General features: G+C 41.8%; 1 protein-coding gene across 1 annotated transcript in view; it reads right to left on the bottom strand.

The window, feature by feature from the left end:
- The window catches only part of LOC115179506 (zinc finger protein 420), a 68164-nt gene that overhangs the window by 10810 nt on the left and 35575 nt on the right, over window positions 1-21779 (bottom strand). Inside the window, exon 1 of the transcript XR_003872921.1 lies at window positions 18484-18935. The gene's annotated coding sequence lies outside the window, so the exon portion shown is untranslated. Of the gene's footprint in view, window positions 1-18483 lie in introns of the transcript that reaches the window.

Here is a 21779-nt window from a genome sequence, read left to right as displayed (position 1 = left end):
ACCTGACTGTCTAAGGGGAGTATTGATGGGCGAGGGAGCGGCCGACCTGTGATCCCCTGGCTCTTCGCCCAGTGCCTCAGGCCCCATGTGACTTGCTGGGGTTCTGTCTTTTGTCATGCGACCCCTTTGACCATCAGGGTTCTGAGTAGGTGCTGGCTCAGCAATCCGAAGGTCAACCCTGTTATGACGGTACCGTGATCCATTCACCTCGACCAAGTAGGAGCGTGGTGCCACTTTCTGTACACAGGATCCGAGTCTCCAGAGGCCAGTCCGGTCCCCTGGTAGTGACTTCATCCGCACCGTTTCACCCACCCTGAGCTCAGGTAAATCTTTTGCTGATTTGTCATAGATGAACTTGGAGACCTGTCTTCTGTGACGTAGCTTCACCAGCACGTCTGTCACCACACATGGCTCCAGGAGAGTGCTGGCTACTGGCAAAGCTGCTTTTAAGCGCCGTGCCATGAGGCGCTGGGCCGGGCTGCTATCCATGCCTTCTGTCGGGGTATTGCGCCACTGCAGGTTTGCTTTCCAGGCATCTTTGCCCTCTCGCAGAGCTTTTTTGCAGAGGTTCTTTGCGATTTTGACTGCGGACTCCGCCTTCCCATTAGCTTTTGGGTGTCGTGGTGATGAAGTGACGTGCTCGAATTCCCAATCTGCAGCAAATTTTCGGAACTCAACTCCGGAGAATTGGGGTCCATTGTCTGAAATTACCCTATCTGGCTGGCCATAGCGGGCAAACTGAGCCTTGCAGCGTTTGATTGTTGTCTCTGCTGAGAGGTCGGGGAGGAGGTCAATCTCCCAGAAGTCTGAGTAATGATCGACTACCAGCAGAAAGTCTTTGCCACTGTGCTGGAAGAGATCTAGACTTACTATCTGCCAGGGGCGCATCGGTAGCTCGTGGGACATCATCGTCTCTCTCTGTTGCTCAGTGGCATATTCATTGCAGATTGTGCATTTACTGACATAGTCTTTGATTTCACTCTGCATTCCTGGCCAATACAGTGTGTCATGTGCTTGTCTGTAACAGGCCTCACCTCCTATGTGACTTGAGTGCACGCGCGCCAACATCTCAGGGCGCAGAGACTGGGGAATAACGACTCTCTGACCCTTGAATATTACTCCGTTTTGAACACTGAGCTCCTCTTTGACTGGCCAATAATCTCTGATGGCTAAAGCAGTTTCTTCCTTGCAGTCGGGCCAGCCCATCAGAATCACAGACCTCAATGCCTGGAGTTGCTCGTCCCTGTCTGTGTGCTGTCTGATTTGTATAAGGCGCTGGTCCGTGACATTGAGGTAGTCAGCCTGGTTGATGTGTTCAACATCCACTTGCTCTGTTTGTAAGCTGCACACTGCGTGTCATTCATGCATGGAGCGTGTGTGAGTGCCTGATGCAGTAGCCCTGCTGAGCGTGTCACTCACATACATCTCTGGCCCTGGCTTATACACCACCTTGAGGTTGTAGTTTTGTAGGGCCAGTAGCATGCTCTGCAGTCGTTTCGGGGCATTCAGGAGAGGCTTGCTGAATATAGCAATAAGGGGCTTGTGATCTCTCTCTGCGGTAATATTGTCGCGCCCGTACAGGTAGTGGTGGAAGCGTTGGCATGCAAACACAATGCTGAGGCACTCCTTCTCTATCTGGGCATAGTTCTGCTCTGTTGGGGTGAGTGCCCTAGAGGCGAATGCCACAGGCTGGCCCTCCTGCATGAGGCAACAGCCCAGTCCATACTGGCTTGAGTCACTCTGAATCGTGACAGGTTTTGACACATCGTAGTATCGCAGTACAGGTGTCTGGGTGACCAGTTTTTTAATTTCCCTCACCGCTGCGTCATGTTTTGGGAGCCAATGCCAGATGGTGTCCTTGTCCATGAGCCTCCTTAGTGGCTCACACACTTCAGAGAGCCGCGGTAGGAACTTGGCCAGGTAGGTGACGAATCCGACGAAGCGCTGCACTGCCTTCACGTCAGATGGGTGGGGCATTTCCAAGACAGCCTTCACTTTTTTCAGGATCCGCCAGTGGAGGACAAGATGTGCCCATAAAAGCGGACCTCTGGCACTTTAAACTGAAGCTTTTTTATGCTTAGCCTTAGCTTGACCTGTCTGCATCTGACCATCAGGGCCAGCAGCTTGGCGTCATGGTCACATTCTGCCTCCTCATCACTGTCCCCACAGCCCACTACGAAGATGTCATCTGCTATGGGTTCCACGCCACTGAGTCCCATCAACAGCTCATGCTGTTTCCGCTGATACACCTCTGGAGCCACGGAGACACCAAACTGGAGCTTCAACCACCTCTTCCTGCCCCAGGGTGTCCAAAAGGTGGTCATGTAGCTGCTGGGCTCGTCGAGCTTGCACTGCAGGAAGCATGAAGACTCTGGCCTTTGGGAGCTTGTAAAGAACATCCTCCAACGTGGGCATAATGTAATGTGAGCGTCTCAGAGCCCGGTTGAGGTGTTAAGGATCAATGCATATCCGTAGCTTGTCTGGTTTCTTGACGATGACCATATTACTTATCCAGTCTGTAGGCTCGGTGACGGATATCATGTGGCCATCTGCTTCGTATTTGTCAAGCTGAGCCTTTGTAGCTGCTTTCATGGCCACTGGTACATTGCGGGGTGCACACTGGACAGGCTGGATTGCTGCGTCCAACTCAAAGTGGACTTCGCCGGGAACTGACTCGACCGGTGCATTGAAGACATCATGGTACTTGCTTAGGAGTGTCTCCTTGCTCAGGGGCCCAGCCTGGACATTGTCTATAATGTTAAGATCAGCTGGGATGGTGAAGTTAATAAGTCCAAGGCGCTCGCATGTAGAACCTGACAGTAATGGCTGTTGACTAGCCTCAACTATTTCAAACTCAAGGGTGTGTTTCTGGCCACGTAAAACACACTCTGTCACAAACAGGCCTAAAGAGGTCATGAACTGTCCTGAATACAGTTTCAGCTTGGTGCTACTCTGTGTGAGTTTGTCTCTGGGCGCAAGCCTCCTTTTGTCTTTAACGTTACATGTGGCCCCTGAATCTAGCTGGCATTGCTGTGGTTTATTATTAAGTAGCAAAGTGACAAACCACTTTTGTCCTTTTGCCCTCACTGCCCCTATGCACTCGCTTGCATATACATCCTCTGTGCTGTTGTTCCCTTCATCTGTGTTTGTTTCAATGGAGTGCACTTTACCCTCCTTTCTCTTGCTTTTCATGCAGACCCTTGCGAAGTGATTAGCTGTACCACAGGATTTGCATATTTTTCCATAGGCTGGGCAGTATTCTTTTCCTCGTCCATGAGAAATGCCACAATATCTCCACGTATTGGGGTTGTCTGCTGCAGAGTTGGCTGTAGTATTAGCATTAGCTGTGGCAAAGGGGAATTTCTTTACTGGCTGCCTGAATGTAACATTGACATTGTCCATATGTTGTCTTTCTAGTTCCATGGACCTTATCCGTATATCAGTAAGCTCTGCTGCACGGCATGTCTCCACTGCCAAGACCAGCGTCAGGTCACGTTCTCTCAGCAAACGTCTGCGGGTGCCCTCATCAGTTATGCCAAGCACTATCTTATCTCTGATCAGTTCATCTCTTAAAGCACCATAGTCACATGTAGCTGCCTTTTCCCTTAGCCTAGTGACAAAGCTGTCAATGGACTCCCCGTCCTCCTGTTTGCAACAACCGAAAACATAACGCTCGTAGATAACGTTCTTTGCTGGCTTGAAGTAATGTTCAAGAGCATCAAGAATAGCTGTAGCGTTACCTTGCTGAGCTGCTGTTAGGTTCAGGTTGTGTTTGTATACGTGTCGGCATTCTGTTCCCATTATAGGCCTCAAAGTGGCAGCCACTACCTCATCGTCCTTTTCCTGAAGTCCCGTTGCTAGTGCATAGTCCTCCCATTCACCTCTAAACGTATCCCAGTTTGTGCTCCAGTCTCCGCTAAGCTTCATAACGGCGGGAGGGGGAATGTTCGCTGCAATGTCTAACCGGTGCTAACAACACTGAAGCTAACTAGCAAACTCACTCTAGCTAAGGACAATTCCGGCGTCCGGCGAAGTTTTACTCAAATAAGCATTTTTCAGGGGGTAAACCAGAACAGGTGGCTCTAATTTGCGGAAAGCATGGTTAGTTACCCGACTCTGACACCATGTTTGAATGTTAAATGACGAGACAGGCATTGATGCGAGTAACCAGTCTTGTTCAGTATTGTAATGACCTGACTAGATCATGAAGGAACAATTGTCCAGACAAAGGATGGAGTTAACGAATGGACGGTTTATTAACCAACTTAACACAGACTACTGTTTGGCCGTAGCCCACGCCAAATAAATGAAAGGTACACTACAAACCAACCGTGACCTTCTCTTGTGAAGCCCAGACGTAAGAGAGAGAACAATGGCTAAACCCGGTCTTAACTTCCAATGCTCCATCCCCCTGCCCAACCCCCCTTCACGCCACTCCGCCAACCACCAGGCTGCCCGGTATCAGAACATTCCAGGCATTCCCGTGATTGGCAGATAGCAGGTTGATTGGCATGACCCCGCGAACACTGGTAAGTACGACACAACCCACTAATAGCCTAACACATAACCCACAACTGTCTGTGTGGGTCGCTACAGTATATTGCAATACATCCGGGTATTTCAAGCACACCGGTAAAAACACTGGAGTTGCAGTAATTAACATTTACCAACAGATGGCATCACTGTGCCATCTTACACCCATAACAGAAACTCTGCCTGGATACTTGCATGCTAGCTAGCTAACGTTAACACTAACTTAGTTGCTAGCTAACTAGTTAATTAGATAGGAAAGCAGGGCTAACATATATGTTAGTTGTACTGTTAGCTAGCTTACTGTATCGGTTTAGCTAACTATGGTTAGCTATGTTTTCTGGTAACCGGTGTGGAGTCATTGTTTTTTGACAGACATTTTTTTTTATTAACTAGCTAGAGTCCAACATCAACGTTACTCTCTGGGTACCTACCGTGAAGCTGGTTGGTTTGCTAACTAACTGTAGTATGGGTTAGCTATCTAGCTAGCTAAGAACGTTAGCTCAAAGGAGAGAGGGCGTTAATATGTTACAAATAAGACAGGAGAATGAGTGCAAAATGCATTGACCAAAATGAACTAGCTAAGAAGCCTGTCAAACTTGCTCTCAGTGTATTCATTACTACAGTTTGTTTACTATTTACCTTTTATTAACTTTTTTTCAGAAAAATAAAAAGTGAAGATCATAATTATACATTCACAACTGATCCCTGCCTGCTCTTCAACCGATCATTGCCTGCACCTGCCCGCCCGTCCAGCATCACTACTCTGGGCGGTTCTGACTTAGAGTATGTGGACAACTACAAATACCTAGGTATCTGGTTAGACTGTAAACTCTCCTTCCAGACTCACATTAAGCATCTCCAAACCAAAATTAAATCTAGAAAACTGACCATCCTACCAAATCCTTGACTTTGGCGATGTCATTTACAAAATAGCCTCCAACACTCTACTCAACAGTGCCATCCATTTTGTTACCAAAGCCCCATATACTACCCACCACTGCGACCTGTACACTCTCGTTGGCTGGCCATTGCTTCATACTCGTTGCCAAACCCACTGGCTCCAGGTCATCTACAAGTCTCTGCTAGGTAAAGCCCCGCCTTATCTCAGCTCACTGTTCACCATAGCAGCACCCACCCGTAGCACGCGCTCCATATCTCACTAGTCACCCCCAAAGCCAATTCCTCCTTTGGCCGACTTTCCTTCCAGTTCTCTGCTGCCAATGACTGGAAAGAACTGCAAAAATCACTGAAGCTGGAGACTCATATCTCCCTCACTAGCTTTAAGCACCAGCTGTCAGAGCAGCTCACAGATCACTATACCTGTACATAGCCCATCTGTAAACAGCCCATCCAACTACCTCATCCCCATACTGTATTTATTTATCTTGCTCCTTTGCACCCCAGTATCTCTACTTGAACATTCATCTTCTGCACATCTACCATTCCAGTGTTTAATTGCTATATTGTAATTACTTCGCCACCATGGCCTATTTATTGCCTTACCTCCCTTATCTTGCCTCATTTGCACTCACAGTATATAGATTTTTCTTTTTTCTACTGTATTATTGACTGTATGTTTGTTTATTCCATGTGTAACTCTGTGTTGTTGTATGTGTTGAACTGCTGTGCTTTATCTTGGCCAGGTCGCAGTTGTAAATGAGAACTTGTTCTCAACTAGCCTACCTGGTTAAATAAAGATGAAATAAATACAATTAAAATAAGTAACTTCCAGGGTTTCAAACAGTCTCTTGACACAGATTTCAAGGTTAAGCAAAATTGGTGGTAAGGAAACAAAGGACTGTGCCCACAAGGTCATGGACAGGTATGTCATATCTTTATAATGGATTCAGTAAGAAAGTAATTTTAAAGGTATCGTTAGTGATACAAACTGTCTGCAACAAAGACAGTAAATCCAAGAGCCTTATCTCAGCAGTTTGAAAGTGTTCAATTCACAAAGAACATCCTACGTGTGCTTGACTTTGAGGCTCTTTACCAACGGCCTGATGTCCTTGTTCAACTTCAACGGCCATCACGCAAAGCAGGGACTACGAAACACAACTGTGTACTCTGTTGTCAACGGTACCTACAAACATGTCATTATTCTGTAGTATATTTTGTATTAATAACTGGGTGGTTTGAGCCCTGAAAGCTGATTGGCTAACAGCCATGGTATATTTAAGCAATAATACATGAGAGCCCATGTGTTATGACATTTATTATGGCTGTGAGTGTCATAGCCGTAAAAGCAAAGTCCTCTGGTTTTTGTGGTACTGTAACCACACAATACATGGTTACAGTCTGTATCCAGGCACGCTGAGTTGCGTTGTGCATAAGAAAGGCCTTTACTACACCCTCCCATTGCTTAAAGGGTCACTAAGGTCACACAATCAAAATGACCTGCTCTGTCTGTTTTAATAGGCTAGATTCTTATTTTGTCTTCTAAACCAATTATTCATTTGAATGGTGGTAATTTGTGTGGTCCCTTTCTGAGAAGAATGGTTTAGGAGCTTGGCAATTTTGAATGAGGTGATCATGTGACCTCAATGGCCTTTTAACCTATTGACTCGCAAGTTCTAAAAATGTATAAAGGTCTGCCCAACTTGACATTTTCTCAAATTCAGTTTTTATTTATTTTGCTATGCTTTAGCCCTAATAAATGCTTTACCATGTTTTTTCTTCGTTAGACTCTAGTATGTCATTATGCTGGTTTTGTTCAGCTTTCTGGCATGTTATCAATTAGTCCTTATTATTACTTCATTTCATCACACAGCCTACTGGTCCTGCATTTAAATGCAGTCAAGCATTCTCTTGAATAATTAGCCTACAGTATACAATGGCCTAAATAATAATAATAATAATAAAGGCTTTATCATTTTTTAAATTAGTACAGATCAACTCTCTGGAACAGCTGTCATTTTATTTTGTGTTGTTTACACTGTTCCAAGCAATCAGAAAAAAAAATATATATAGCAGAATACAGCACTTGTTTGGCACATGTACGCAGCGCTGGCTCCTTCCTCTTTCTATGAGCTCAAGCCAAATGTCTTCCATACGTCTGATATTGACTTTGTCTCCTGAGCGACCAGTCGGCTAAACATTCCCCCATTTCAAGTAAAAACATTTGACTTGCGATCTCCGCATACTGACAAATATATAAGTGTTCAGTGTTCAGTTTACCAATAAATGTGATTATAATAGTCTATTAGGGAGGAGTGAAAGAGACAACTTGCGCCATTCAAACAGGCCCTCTTCTTTTCTACACTGCGTGCAAGTTTGAGCCCTAATCAATTGTCAGCCCCTGAGAAGGACAACTTTAACCAAACGTATCTTGTAAATTGCATTTTGTTTTTGATAGACACGGAGAAGCAAACACATTTATCCACTTCTAAATTATTCTGAATAAATGTAATAAATGACCATTATTACTGCACAACACAAAATAGCGATAAACCGGTGGTTTGAGCCCTGAATGCTGATTTAGGTGCCGTGGGGAACCTGTAAGATGCTCCATATCTATTAGTCTTTTCTATAACTTACTGTGTTTATTTTGGTGTTACAGCTGCAGTGAAGAAATGGAACAGCAATGCCACTGACCATGACGTTCAGAGAGCTGTGGCAGACCACCTCAAGCATGCTCCTGGTAGAGCCTGAGGTGATAGTTTCCACGTCACCAGCACATAGGGTCGTTGCTAACGCAGTGTAACAGTGTAGGTTCCGTCCCTCTCTTCGCCCCAACCTGGGCTCGAACCAGGGACCCTTGCAAACATCAACAACTGACACCCTACGAAGCATCGTTACCCATCGCGCCACAAAAGCCGCGGCCCTTACGAGTGACGTCACTGATTTAAACGCTATTAGCGCGTACCACCGCTAACTAACTACGGTTACAGCAGCAAAATATATCTATAATTTTGATGGACAATTATTCAATTAATATAATTATCCATCAAAATTATAGATATATTTACTATATTTACATATACTTAACAGTATTTTGTCTTATCACTGTACCAGATAGCATTCTTTGACTGAATGTTTTGTGCAAATACTGGAGTAATGTAATGATTAGTGTGATTGACCATTTTTTGGTAACTGCGTCCATCTGTATAAGCTACAAGTACATTTAAATTATGTTCTTTGCAAGTCCTTAAAACAACGACCTGAAAAATACTAATTTTCAACTTTCAACCGTAGAAGGACGTCTTTTCAATGACATGAAAATTGCGTATTTTTAACGACATGAAAATACATCTTTTCAACTTTCACTTTCAACCAAAACCAAACGGGCATAGTCCTCTTTTCAACGTCTTTTTAAAGACAGTTTGCTGGGTGGGCAGCTTGCTCCGATTCTGAATAAATTTGTGTCCGTTTCTTTCTAGCTGGCAAAATAAGTGAGATAGACTTTGTTTGATCCTGCCATACGTCGATAACATCGTTTGTTTGTCACTGGTATGGGCTAAATATCCTAAACCTAGACAGTAATAGCAGCAAGCTAAAACCAGGGAGAGGGGAGATAATTCAGGTTCTGTTTCATCTGCTGCTGGCTTGATAATGTTCACTCAAATACGTTTTTCCATACATTAAATGAGATTTGTATTCTCTAAAGATTGTAATTGTGTTCATATCTGATTAATATTTTAGAAAAATCCTCACAGCCGTTTTCCACAGCAAAATGTGAACTACAATTTGGTGCGCACCATTTTACTATGTACAGTAGGCAGTAAGCTCACCATGTGTCATCAAATTTACGAGCTTGTGTTAGTGGTTTATATATGCGGGGAGCATAAATTGTACAAGCGTAAACGAATAAATAATGGTTCAAGTTAGAACCCATGTATATTAGTTAATATACTGCACCAACTACATAAATATATGATCGGATCCATTGTCTTCTATTTGGACTTTAAAACGCAGACAGCGGGCGCCGCCATTTTACCAGCTCGTCATACTTTTTTTTAAATACACAAAACCAATAACATAAAACGAACTCAAATCTCAAATAAATTGAATATTTTTAAATTACCTTGACGAAATGGTGTACATTAAGTCAAACAAATCCAAAATCTGAAGCTATATGACTTGTAAAATCGTTTATCACGACACAAATTTAACATAAGAAACCTGGCAATCCCTTGACGGATTTGTAACCTATCATGGTATGACATGTTCTTTCGATTTTAGATAGTTTAAACGTGCGATTACCTTATTTTTATGGCCTTATTTCTATAACAGCATATTGGATGACTATAATTCATATTCCATTCACCCAGCTCAATGTAACATCGATAGGTTTAGGCTACTACATGATACTCTAATTTTCCCTATACCCATCAAGAGGTTGCTACAACCTAGCCTATGAATGAAAGTTTACAACGTAGGTGCACAGGTTGAGAGAAATATGAGTAATCAAGGTGACATTGACACATTCAATACCACCTTGCACACTCTTGCCTGTATCTATCTGATCTAGGGTGTAATCATTAGTCCAACAGTTGCAAACAAGAGTTTCTATTGGACAAATTCCGATATGTTTATCTTCGTTTCGTTTGGTTCCATTTAAGGAACGTTTTTCAACAGAATCGGCGGAATGAATACACCCCTGATCACACACAAACACAGTTCACTTTCAAAGCAGCCACATACAAACAGCAGATCCTGGACTATCCATTCACTTCAGTCAGTCTGTCTCATCTTCCAATGTCAGGAATCCATTACATTGAATGAGCAGATCCTGGATGAGAGCGCGTGAGTGATTTACATTGTTTTTCCTTCTGCGTGCGGCACAAGCTCTTCCATGTAATAGCATGAATATAAAACGTTAATAACTTTACCTGTGATTTGTGGGGGAGGGGGGGGGGAATCTGTCTTTAAGACAATTCATGGACAAATTCCATTGATATGTTTGGCACAAAGGTGATAACGAAACTGTCTTTTTTTTTATTTCGAAAATTTCCTTCTCTATGGTGGCGTCTATTGGAATTATCTTTCTGGAAAGGTGACATCCTATGACGGTGCCACGTTGAACGTCGCTGAGCTCTTCAGTACGGCCATTCTACTGCCAATGTTTGTCTATGGAGATTGCATGGGTGTGTACCTCGATTTTATACACCTGTCAGCAATGGGTGTGGCTAAAATAGCTGAATCCACTCATTTGAAGGGGTGTCCACATACTTTTGGCAATGTAGTGTGTAAACGGGAACCTATAGACCTATTTCAATGTTGAAATACATTTAATTGTCAATCAAGTGAGTTCTGTTTTGCTACTTGTTGGCTACTGTCTGTAATGTGTCTCAATAGACACTGAGTGTACAAAACATTAGAAACACCTTAATACTGAGTTGCACCCCCTTTTCCCTCAGAACAGCCTCAGTTCATCAGGGCATGTACTCTACAAGGTGTCCACAGTGTTCTACAGGGATGCTGGCCCTTATTGACTCCAATGCTTCCCACACTTGTGTCAATTTGGCTGGTAGTTGGCTGAATTCACTGTCATGTTCATGGAACCATTCCTGGACAATCCCAGCCTTGTGGCGTGGGGCATTATCCTGCTGAAAAAAAAAACATTTTGCAGATGGATAAACTGCTGCCATGAAGGGATGCACCTGATTGGCAATGATGTTTAGGTATCCTGTGGCATTCAAACGTTGCTCCACTTTTATCAAGGGGCCCAATATGTGCCATGAAAACACACTCCACACCTGATATTTTCAGGTCTCTCCAGAGATGTTCAATCGGTGTTCAAGTCTGGGCTCTGGCTGGGCCCCTCAATGACATTGAGACTTGTTCTGAAGCCACTCCTGTGTTGTCCTGTTGGAAGGTGATCCTTCGCTCCAGTTGGAGGTCCTGAGCGCTCAGGAGCAGGTTTTCATCAAGGATCTCTGTACTTTTCTCTGTTCATCTTTCCCTTGATCCTGACTAGTCTCCCAGTCCCTGCCGCTGAAAAACATCCTCACAGCATGATGCTGCTTCCACCACGCTTCACCGTAGTGATGGTGCCAGGTTTCCTCCAGACGTGAAGCTTGGCATTCAGGCCAAAGAGTTCAATCTTGGATTCTTCAGACCAGAGAATCTTGTTTCTCATGGTCAGAGTCCTTTAGGTGCCTTTTGGCAAACTCCAAGCGGGCTGTCATGTGCTTTTTACTGAGGAGTGGCTTCCGTCTGGCCACTCTACCATAAAGGCCTGATTGGTGGAGTGCTGCAGAGATGGTTGTCCTTCTGGAAGGTTCTCCCATCTCCACAGAAGAACTCTGGAGATCTGTCAGAGTGGTTCTTGGTCACCTCCCTGACAAAGGTCCTTCTCCCCCAATATCTTAGTTTGGCCGGGCAGCCAGCTCAGCCATAAACTTGATACTTGTAACCTCACTTTTGAGAAAATGTCCTTTGAATATTTTGGTACCTACTGGAGAGCTCATCTTTGCTTACACCCATTCAGCATTGTTCACACCCTCTTAAGCTTTAGCCCCACAGCTAAATGGCTAACATTGGCTAGCTTGCTAGCTACTTCCAGACACAAATGAGAGGACACCCAACTGACCATTTTACTCCCCCTAGCAGAGCTGGTTAGGCTGTTGTCATGTTATACTGAGCGTTGATGACTAACTGTGCCGCTGGCAACAATTTATTTACGCTTTTTTGCAGACATTTACTGAGACCGGCCATATTCAACTGTGTTGAGCGTTCATAAATTCATCAGTTATTCTGCACTCTGGCATACTCAGACTGAAATTACAAATGCAACTGAAATGGTTACTTGCATAGTGGAGTCTTTTGTTAAGACATGCAGCTAGCTAGGTAAACAATTAACCATAATCCCAACTCATGACATTACTACCCTGCATGAATCCGCAGGTAGCTAACCAACCAGGTTTAATGTTAGCTAGCTAACATTAGGCTATAACTAGCAAAGCAAATGGCTCTGAGATACGAATAATAAGATTATACACGTAATGTAAGTTAGCGAGCCAGCCAGCTAACGTTAGCTAGATAGCTAACAGTACACTTTAGCTTGAAATGAAACCACTGTCAAAATTAGAAACGTGTAATATCTGAAAGTCTAGCTAGCTACATTATCTTACCCGTATACATCATGGATGGATGCGTCTCCCTGTCACAGATGCCATGTTTGCCCTTAGTTTGAAGATGTAATCCAGAGACGTGTTTTCTCCATCTCCTTTGCTATCATACTCTAATTCCTCTGATTTCAAAACTCAGTCCTCCAGAAAAGTGGAGAGCAACACTTACGCAGAAGTACTACGCAATACTTTTTTAAAAATAAATGTGTTAGACAGGATTATCTACACATACTGACCAGCTCAAATAGACAGAAGCGTGCTATATGGCAGACCAATACAAACTCATCTCTAGGCATGTCCAGCCCACTTATTATCTCAGCCAATCATGGCTAGCGGGAAGGTTGCTGTCTTTTTCTGTGGCTAAACCAACTAGTCTCGCAATTTAAACAAATGTATTTGTATTTACAGATGGCACATCACATTAGACTATACTAAAACAATTTTTTTGCATGGCTGTGCTGCAGTCATAGGTAAGAGTACCATAGATCAGCAAAGCCATGCTAAAAAAAAAAAGTGGTCCAAAACCTCTAGTGAACATTTGCTTTTATACAATGGGTTACCAATTAAATAAAAAAACAGGTCAAACAGTGCAGCTGGAATAACAGCAAAGTAGCTGCATCTGCATTTGTTTAAGCTGTTTTGGATTTCGCATGGCATAAAAAATGTGCTCTCTGGTCAGGACACTGTTCAGAGAAGCTAGTCAGGACACTGTTCAGAGAAGCTAGCCATCTACACAGCAAACACAATTATTTCAAACTGACGCTGGTAACACAGCAAACTAGCTGCATTTCATGTTGTTTTACCTGTTTTTCTATCAACATTTCTTTGTATATATCCATAAAATCACGCTGATTCATGATTTTGATTGGCTGAGAAAAGATGTCCGTTCATTCTATTGGATAGGTTGCCAGAAACTCGATCCAGTCAAAGTATTATTATTCTGTATCTACGGATGCGACCAAGTCGTTTCTTAACCCTTGCTTCCTTGCTAGCTAGCCAACTACGGCTAACAGTCACGTGAAACCGTGTAGCTAGAATAACAGCCAAGTAGCTGCATTTAATTTATTTTTACTTGTTTTTCTATTGGGTTACCAATAGAAAAACAAGGAGTAAGGCATATATATGCTGAAAACTGATCATCACACCATCTCTATCTCATACATGCTGTGTCTACTAGCTCATTCCCACAGAAAACTACAGAGGGAAGCAGTACCATCCAGTCAACCATCAGACTACATAGTTTCAACAAGAGAAACCTAAGAGGATATTCAACACTAAGGGCCAATCCAAGGACATCTCAATATCTTTGCAGTAGAAGCTAACAAAACACACCAAAACTGACAAGATGCACACTGATCAGTAAAGAGAGGCTAACATTCTGTAATGCTCCTTTTCCTCTGCACAGTTCTCTCACAGTGAGAAACAATAGGATTACAGTAGTGTTCTACACTTTCTTCATTTGATCCAATTCACTTACCACTTCTTTAATGATAATTAAGTGATGGAGTGACTTTAATCTTTGCTGGTCTGAGAGAACTGATGAAGCTTCTCTCCTTTTGTTACCAAAAAAGGATACTTTAAAATGGGTCCATTGCCAATCCACCGAAAACGTAAGATTTTAATCTGCAAAAGTCTTGGCTTGTGTGTATCCGTTGGTGTGCTTCTCTCCTGTGTGTGTTTTCTGATGAACTGTCAGAGCACTTGATGTTGTGAAGCATTTACCACAGTCAGAACAAGAGTAAGGCTTCTCTCCCCGTATGTGTACGATGGTGTGTTTCTAAGTTTCCCCAGTCGATAGTAACTCCCCCACAGTCAGAGCAGGAGTATGGCTTCTCTCCTGTGTGCACTCCCTGATGAACTGTCAGAGCACTTGATGTTGTAAAACTCTTCCCACATTCAAAGCAGGAGTAAGGCTTCTCTCCTGTGTGTATACGTTGGTGTTTCTTTAAGCTGCTGTGTCGAGAGAAATTCTTTCCACAGTCAGAGCAGAAGTAAGGCTTCTCTCCTGTGTGTATACGTTGGTGTGATTTCAAGCTGTCCTGTACAAAGAAACTCATCCCACATTCAGAGCAGGAGTAAGGCTTCTCTCCTGTGTGTATACGTTGGTGTTCCTTTAAGCTGTTGTGTTGAGAGAAGCTCTGCCCACAGTCAGAGCAAGAGTAAGGCTTCTCTTCTATATGTATTCGCTGGTGACATTTTAAGGTATCAATTTGGCTGAAACAAGTCCCACAGTCAGAGCAGAAGTAAGGCTTCTCTCCTGTATGTATTCGCTGGTGACTATTTAACTTATCCAATTGGGAGAAACTCTTTTCACAGTCCGAGCAGGAATAAGGCTTTTCTCCTGTATGTAAACGTTGGTGTATTTTTAAGTTGCTCCGTTGAGAGAACCTCTTCCCACAGTCAGAGCAAGAGTAAGGCTTTTCTCCTGTATGTATACGTGCATGTGCTTTTAAGGTATCTAATAGGGAGAAACTCTTCCCACAGTCAGAGCAGAAGTAAGGCTTCTCTCCTGTTTGTACATGTTGGTGTCTTTTTAAGTGGCTCCGTCGAGAGAATCTCCCCCACAGTCAGAGCAGGAGTAAGGCTTCTCTCCTGTGTGCACTCTGATGAACTGTCAGAGAATGTGATGTTGTGAATCTTTTCCCACAGTCAGTACAGGAATACAGATTCTCTCCTGTGTGTATTTTTAGGTGTATTTTTTAGCTTTGATAGAAATGGGAAAATCTCCTCACAATGTGGGCAGTGGTGAGACCTCTTAGCTCTGATCTTCCTGCTGTTGCTCTCTGGATGTAGAGAATGTCTCAACATGACCTGTGTGAACAGCAGCAGAAGAAAAAAAGTCAGTGGTACAAAATATTATGAACACCTGCTCTTTCCATGACAGATTGACCAGGTGACAGCTATGATCCCTTGTTGATGTCACTTGTTAAATCCACTTCATAAATCCACTTCATATCGGTGTACATGAAGGGAAGGAGACAGGTTAAAGAAAGATTTTTAAGGCTTGAGATCATTTGGATCGAATGTCTGCCATTTAGAGGGTGAATGGGCAAGAAAACAGATTTAAGTGCCTTTGAACAGGGTATGATCATAGGTGCCAGGTGCACTGGTTTGTGTCTAGAACTGTAATGCTGCTGGGTTTTTCATGCTGAACATTTTCCCTTATGTATCAAGAACAGTCCACCAACCAAAGTACATCCATCAAACTTGACAACTGTGGGAAGCTTTTGAGTCAACATGGGCCAGCCTCTCTGTGGAATACTTTCAATGACTGGAACGAATTGCAAAAATCGCTGAAGCTGGATTCTTATATTTCCCTCACTAACTTTAAACATCAGCTATCTGAGCAGCTAACCGATCGCTGCAGCTGTACATAGCCCATCTGTAAATAGCCCACGCAATCTACCTACCTCATCCCCATATTGTTTTTTTTACTTTTCTGCTCTTTTGCACACCAGTATTTCTACTTGCACATCATCATCTGCTCATTTATCACGCCAGTGTTAATTTGCTAAATTGTAATTACTTCGCTACTATGGCTTATATATTTGTCTTACCTCCTCACACCATTTGCACACACTGTATATAGACTTTATTTTTTTCTATTGTGCTGACTGTACGCTTGTTTATTCCATGTGTAACTCTGTGTTGTTGTTTGTGTCGCACTGCTTTGCTTTATCTTGGCCAGTTCGCAGTTGTAAATGAAAACTTGTTCTCAACTACCCAACCTGGTTAAATAAAGGTGAAATAAAAATACATTTCAAAAAACACCTTGCACAGTCCATTAGGGCACCAAGAAGTCTGTTCTTTCCACCAATCGATGGGTCGAAAAAAATGTAACATTATTTCTCCATATATAGACACGTGTTTTAATCAAATCAACCACATGCACTGAGCTTGTCTGATAGTTTAAGCACAGTTTGATTAAATAATTAAGACACACAAATGGCTGGAGGGAGTTTGACCGCAATTGATACAATTGTGCTCAGACTTACAACAACAAAAAGACTAGCACCCATTGTCTCTCTCTTCCCTGCTGTAGCGACCACCACAGAACATCAACAGTGTTCATCACACTGTCCATATTGCTGAAGCTGCAACATAATTACAGACATTTCTGACTGAAAAGTTCTGTTGCTGAAATCCCTCATTTGTTAAGGAAAAACATCTATTGCCTCAACTTTTGCTCTCTTTGTGACCCATGTATACATCACATGCACCTGACCAATAGGGCCAAACCTACAGCATATCATAATCACATCAATAAATTGGTTATAACAAACTCAAAACACTGTAACAGCAAAATGGTGCAGAGGACGTGACAAACTCGAAACGGGAGAATGTTTACTGGTTGCTCAGGAGGTAAAGGGGAAGTCAGATGTGTGGAATAAATGTGACTAGTTGTGGAAAATTCTGGAGATCAAGAAAAAGAAGGTAAGGAGCAAACACTGTGTGCATATTATGTGTGACAAACAGGTGCTGTTAGATTACAAGAAAATGTTCTGACTATTTGGAACAATGTAAACAACACTAAATAAATTATAAGCATAACTGAGTCTGAAACGTTTGGTTAAGCCTTTATTACAGCATAGCAAAGATAAAAAAAACAGCAGCATTTTTTAAATTGTTTATCCGACATGTTGCGTGAGGCTTTGTGCTCACGGAATCAGTAGGCTATTAAAAACAAACAGGCAACACAAGCAGGATCGGTCTTATTTCTGCAGATATACACTACCGGTAAAAAGTTTCAGAACACCTACTCATTCGAGGGTTTCTTTATTTTTAATATTTTTCTACATTGTAGAATAATAGTGAAGACAAACTATGAAATAACACATATGGAATCATGTAGTAACCAAAAAGAAAAGTATTAAATCAAAATATATTTTATAGCCACCGTTTGACACACGTTATTGGCTCAGACCACTGTTTTGGGAAACTAGTACCGGTAAGTTTCATTATGAAAAATTATCTAAACGGGCAAATTTATAAACGCGATGTGCTTTATCTATTACCTAGAGCACAAGTTGACTACAGCTGTTTAAAAAGCAACTTAGCAGAATGCTATCAAAATGCTAACAAGTACTAAGGAATCCTCATAGAGAATACTAAATGCTAATGAGCGCATTGCGAACATCTTGTACAGTTTCTGACAAACTATACAAGTATACAGGTAACTCAAAAACACTACTCAGTTTGCTGCACCCCCAAACGAATATTAGCCTGCAGGGCTCTTGATCCAGGAGGGCATTCTCTGCTGTTACCAAGCGAATGCTTGATTTTAGAAGAAACTAACCACTTAGCTAGGTAGCTAACTAGCTACTAAATTAGCAAACCAAATAGACAACTGCAGAGCATTTAACACATTGTAGACTGTTTACTTAACAGCTGTAAGATATCTAGCTGGCAAACATTTAGTTGTGAATTCCATACTGTAATTAGATGGCGCATGCTGCACAACAGTAACTGACTCACAAGGCTCTGGTCTCTTCTCGTTGTGTGTTTGTCATCAAACACCACGTGACTGGGGGACTACCGTAAACTACATAATAATGTGACAGATGTAATGAAGAAAGGAATGTTCTTTATCTCCTCACGTACTGCAAATTTACATTAGTAATTTAGCAGACGCTCATATCCAGATTAACTTACAGTAATGAGTGCATACATTAATACTTTTTTCGTACTGGTCCCCCATGGGAATCGAACCCACAACCCTGGCGATGAGAGGACCATGATCTACCAACTGAGCAACACAGGAAAAACATCTACCTTCTCATTGAAACAGTTCATCATGAAACAGTTCTACAGTAACTTTTCATACACAGTGAGAAGTTGGAATGAATAACAAACTTAGTTAGATAGAACCAGCTCTTACCATGAGAAACAGATTTCCCAATCTTCTCCTCTTCTTCATCTTTAATGTTGACATTCAGCTCGTGTTTGACTGCGTTCTTCACTCACTCAGTTTGACACAAGAATAGAACCTTAAACCTTAACTAAACGTGATAATACCTTAACGTTTTTTTATGACATGTTCTTTCGATATTAGAAAGTTTAAACGTGCTATTACATACCTGTAGCAATCAATTTGAAACGGAGACAAAAGTAATCGTCTCTACTGCACAATTCTGGCGCTTTCTTAGTTATGAAGAATGATGCGCGCCTGACCGGAACTTCCTGTTCTCCCACTACAGCCACAGAGTTCCTAAACCAAGAGACGCAACAACGCGAGACTTGCGAGAACGCTTGGGAATCAGACCAAGCCGGGGTATGAGAAGTTAACCTGTTTGATCTAGGGGGCAGTATTGAGAATTTTGGAAAAAAATATGTGCCCATTTTTAACTGCCTCCTACACCAACTCAGAAGCTAGAATATGCATATTATTGTTCAGGTTTGGATAGAAAACACTCTGAATTTTCTAAAACAGTTTGAATGGTGTCTGTAAGTATAACAAAACTCATATTGCAGGCAAAAACCTGTGAAAAATAGATTAAAATAAATTGAATTTTGTGACTGTACTATTTAGTGTCATTGTTTTATAGATACCATAGTGAGAAAGGATTCAGTTCGCAACTCCTACGGCTTCCACTAGATGTCAACGATCTTTATAAAGTTGTTTGAAGCATCTGTGATGAATACAGACCGAATTAGAATGCTTGTAAGTTGACACGTCATCACTTCATTTTTTGCGCCTGCGCATAAATCTGAGAAGAGTGTCTTTGTCATAATCGTTTATTCTAGACACTTGATAGGTTGTGTGAAAATATTACTGATGTTTACTGATGTTTCACGTTAAAAATGGACCAAAAGATTAATGCTAAACAACGTTTGACATGTTTGAACAAACGTAAATAGATTATTTACTAGGTTTTTTTTAGCTTTTCGGCGTGACTTTACACAACCCACCACGTTTTGTGGGAGCCTACTGAACGCTAACTATTTGGTGTTATTTGGACATAAATTATGAACTTTGTCAAAAGAAACCACATTTGTTCTGGACCTGGGATGCCTGGCAGCGCCTTCTGATGGAGATAATCAAAGGTAAGGGGATATTTACAATGTTATTATCGATATTAGAAGATGCTAACTGTATAGCTTAGCTTATAGCTTAGCTTATTGTTAATAGCATAGTACCACGTTTATTGCAAAATGTGATTTCCCAGTAAAGTTATTTTGAGATCTGGCCATTCGGTAGCAATTACGAGATGATAATATATTATTCTTTGAATGACAATATTATAATTTACCAATGTTTTCGAATAGTAATTCCGTGATTTGTAATGCTGGATTCACTGGGAGCATTCGAGCCGAAAAAAATTCTGAATTTCACCGCGACTGTAAATGCTGTTTTTGGATATAAATATGAACTTGATGGAACTAAAAATGCATGTATTGTATAACATAATGTCCTATGAGTGTCATCTGATGCAGATTGTCAAAGGTAAGTGCATAATTCTAGCTAGTTTTCTGTCTGTTGATGCCCTTCTTTGAATTGGCTAAACTTTACACACAGCTATTGTCAATGTACTCTCCTAACATAACCTAACTTTATGCATTCTCCGTAAAGCCTCTGAAAATCGGACAGCGTGGTTAGATTTAGGAGATATATCTTTCAAATGGAGGAAAATAGTTGATTATTTGATTATTTGAAATGATTACTCTTGCAGTTTTGAATTCCCCGCCATGGTCACATGACAATGAATCCCAATACCGGGATAAGATCGGGATAAGATCCTCAACAGGTTTTAAGGAAAGAAGTGAACAATTCTGATGCTTTTGCAGCGGCTAATGGGGATCCTAATAAATACCAAAAAGATTAGTAGGTTGATACTCTTCTTCCAACATCAGTAAAACCGATTGACTTTCCTCCTTCTTTCCATCTACACACGGTTTAGTGCTCCAAACACTCCAGGAATCTTCTGCATAAGAAGATGAACCTCATTGTCCGAGGAAACTCCAGATATAACACATTTTATACGACCTTTACATAACACCTTTATTAAACTCACCAGATCATTTTCTATCAATGAATGTCGACTTGATTAATAAGCAATAAGGCACAAGGGGGTATGGTATATGGGCAACATACCACGGTTAAGGGCTGTTCTTAAACACAACGCAACGCGGAGTGCCTGGCCATATACCACAAACCCCAAGGATGCCTTATTGCTATTATAAACTGGTTACCAACGTAATTAGAACAGTAAAAAGTAATGTTTTGTCATACCCCTGGTATATGGTCTGATATATTACGGCTTTCAGCCAATCAGCATTCTGGGCTTGAATCAGCTTCATTATTGTAAATAAATACCCTTTGCGCATGTGCATAACTATAGATAAATCCGAAAGGAGAGTTTGAGAGATGAAAGCTGGCAGAGGATCTCGAAATCTCTGAGTAAGAAACATTTGGATGAACATAAAAATGTATGGCAATTGTGCAGTTATTATGTGCCAGATTGTACAGCCGTTATAAATGACCTATTTGCGAGATTGACTTGTCATTTCAAAAGACATAGGCAACAGACTAAAATCTGGGTTTATGTTTCTAATTACATTTTGACATAGTTTGCTTCGATAAAGGCAGGTAGCCTGATAGACCTACATATCATTTCAGATAGTCTACAGTAGCCTAGACAAGATGTAGGCAAGATGTAAACTGAACGATTTAGCAGCTTGCTTACTTCAGATTTCCAGACTAATTTGTTCAACATGAATGCGAGGCAATTCCTCAATAAGAAGTGCTTGTTTCCCAATAGCCTGCTGGAATAGGCTACTGAGGGATGGGCTCATCATTTCAATCACTGAATTAAATATGAATATTAACTGAATATGCTTGTCAACAACAGACAGTGTTTTTTAACATTTATTTTACCTGTAGCCTAATCTGACTACTGTTACTGTCAATCTAATGCGTTCATAATAAAATGTATAAAATTTCTGTTTGAAAAAGCCAGCCTTAGCTTTCCTAACTGACTGAGTATATTGGTTCCTGACTTCCCTGAAAAAGTTGCATATCGCGGTGGCTATTCGATGCTAATGCAGAACGCCACAGGATGTTTTTGTGCTGGTTAAGGGCAGTCAAGTCTGGGGTGAACCAAGGGCTATATCTGTTCTTAGTTCTATATTTTTTGAATGGCGCATGCTTATTTAAGATGGATAGGAAAGCACTTT

Source organism: Salmo trutta, chromosome 39 (assembly GCF_901001165.1).
Source record: "Salmo trutta chromosome 39, fSalTru1.1, whole genome shotgun sequence".
Classification (NCBI taxonomy): domain Eukaryota; kingdom Metazoa; phylum Chordata; class Actinopteri; order Salmoniformes; family Salmonidae; genus Salmo; species Salmo trutta.
Note: the sequence above shows the minus strand (reverse complement) of the source record. Positions and strands in the feature narration are given on the sequence as shown.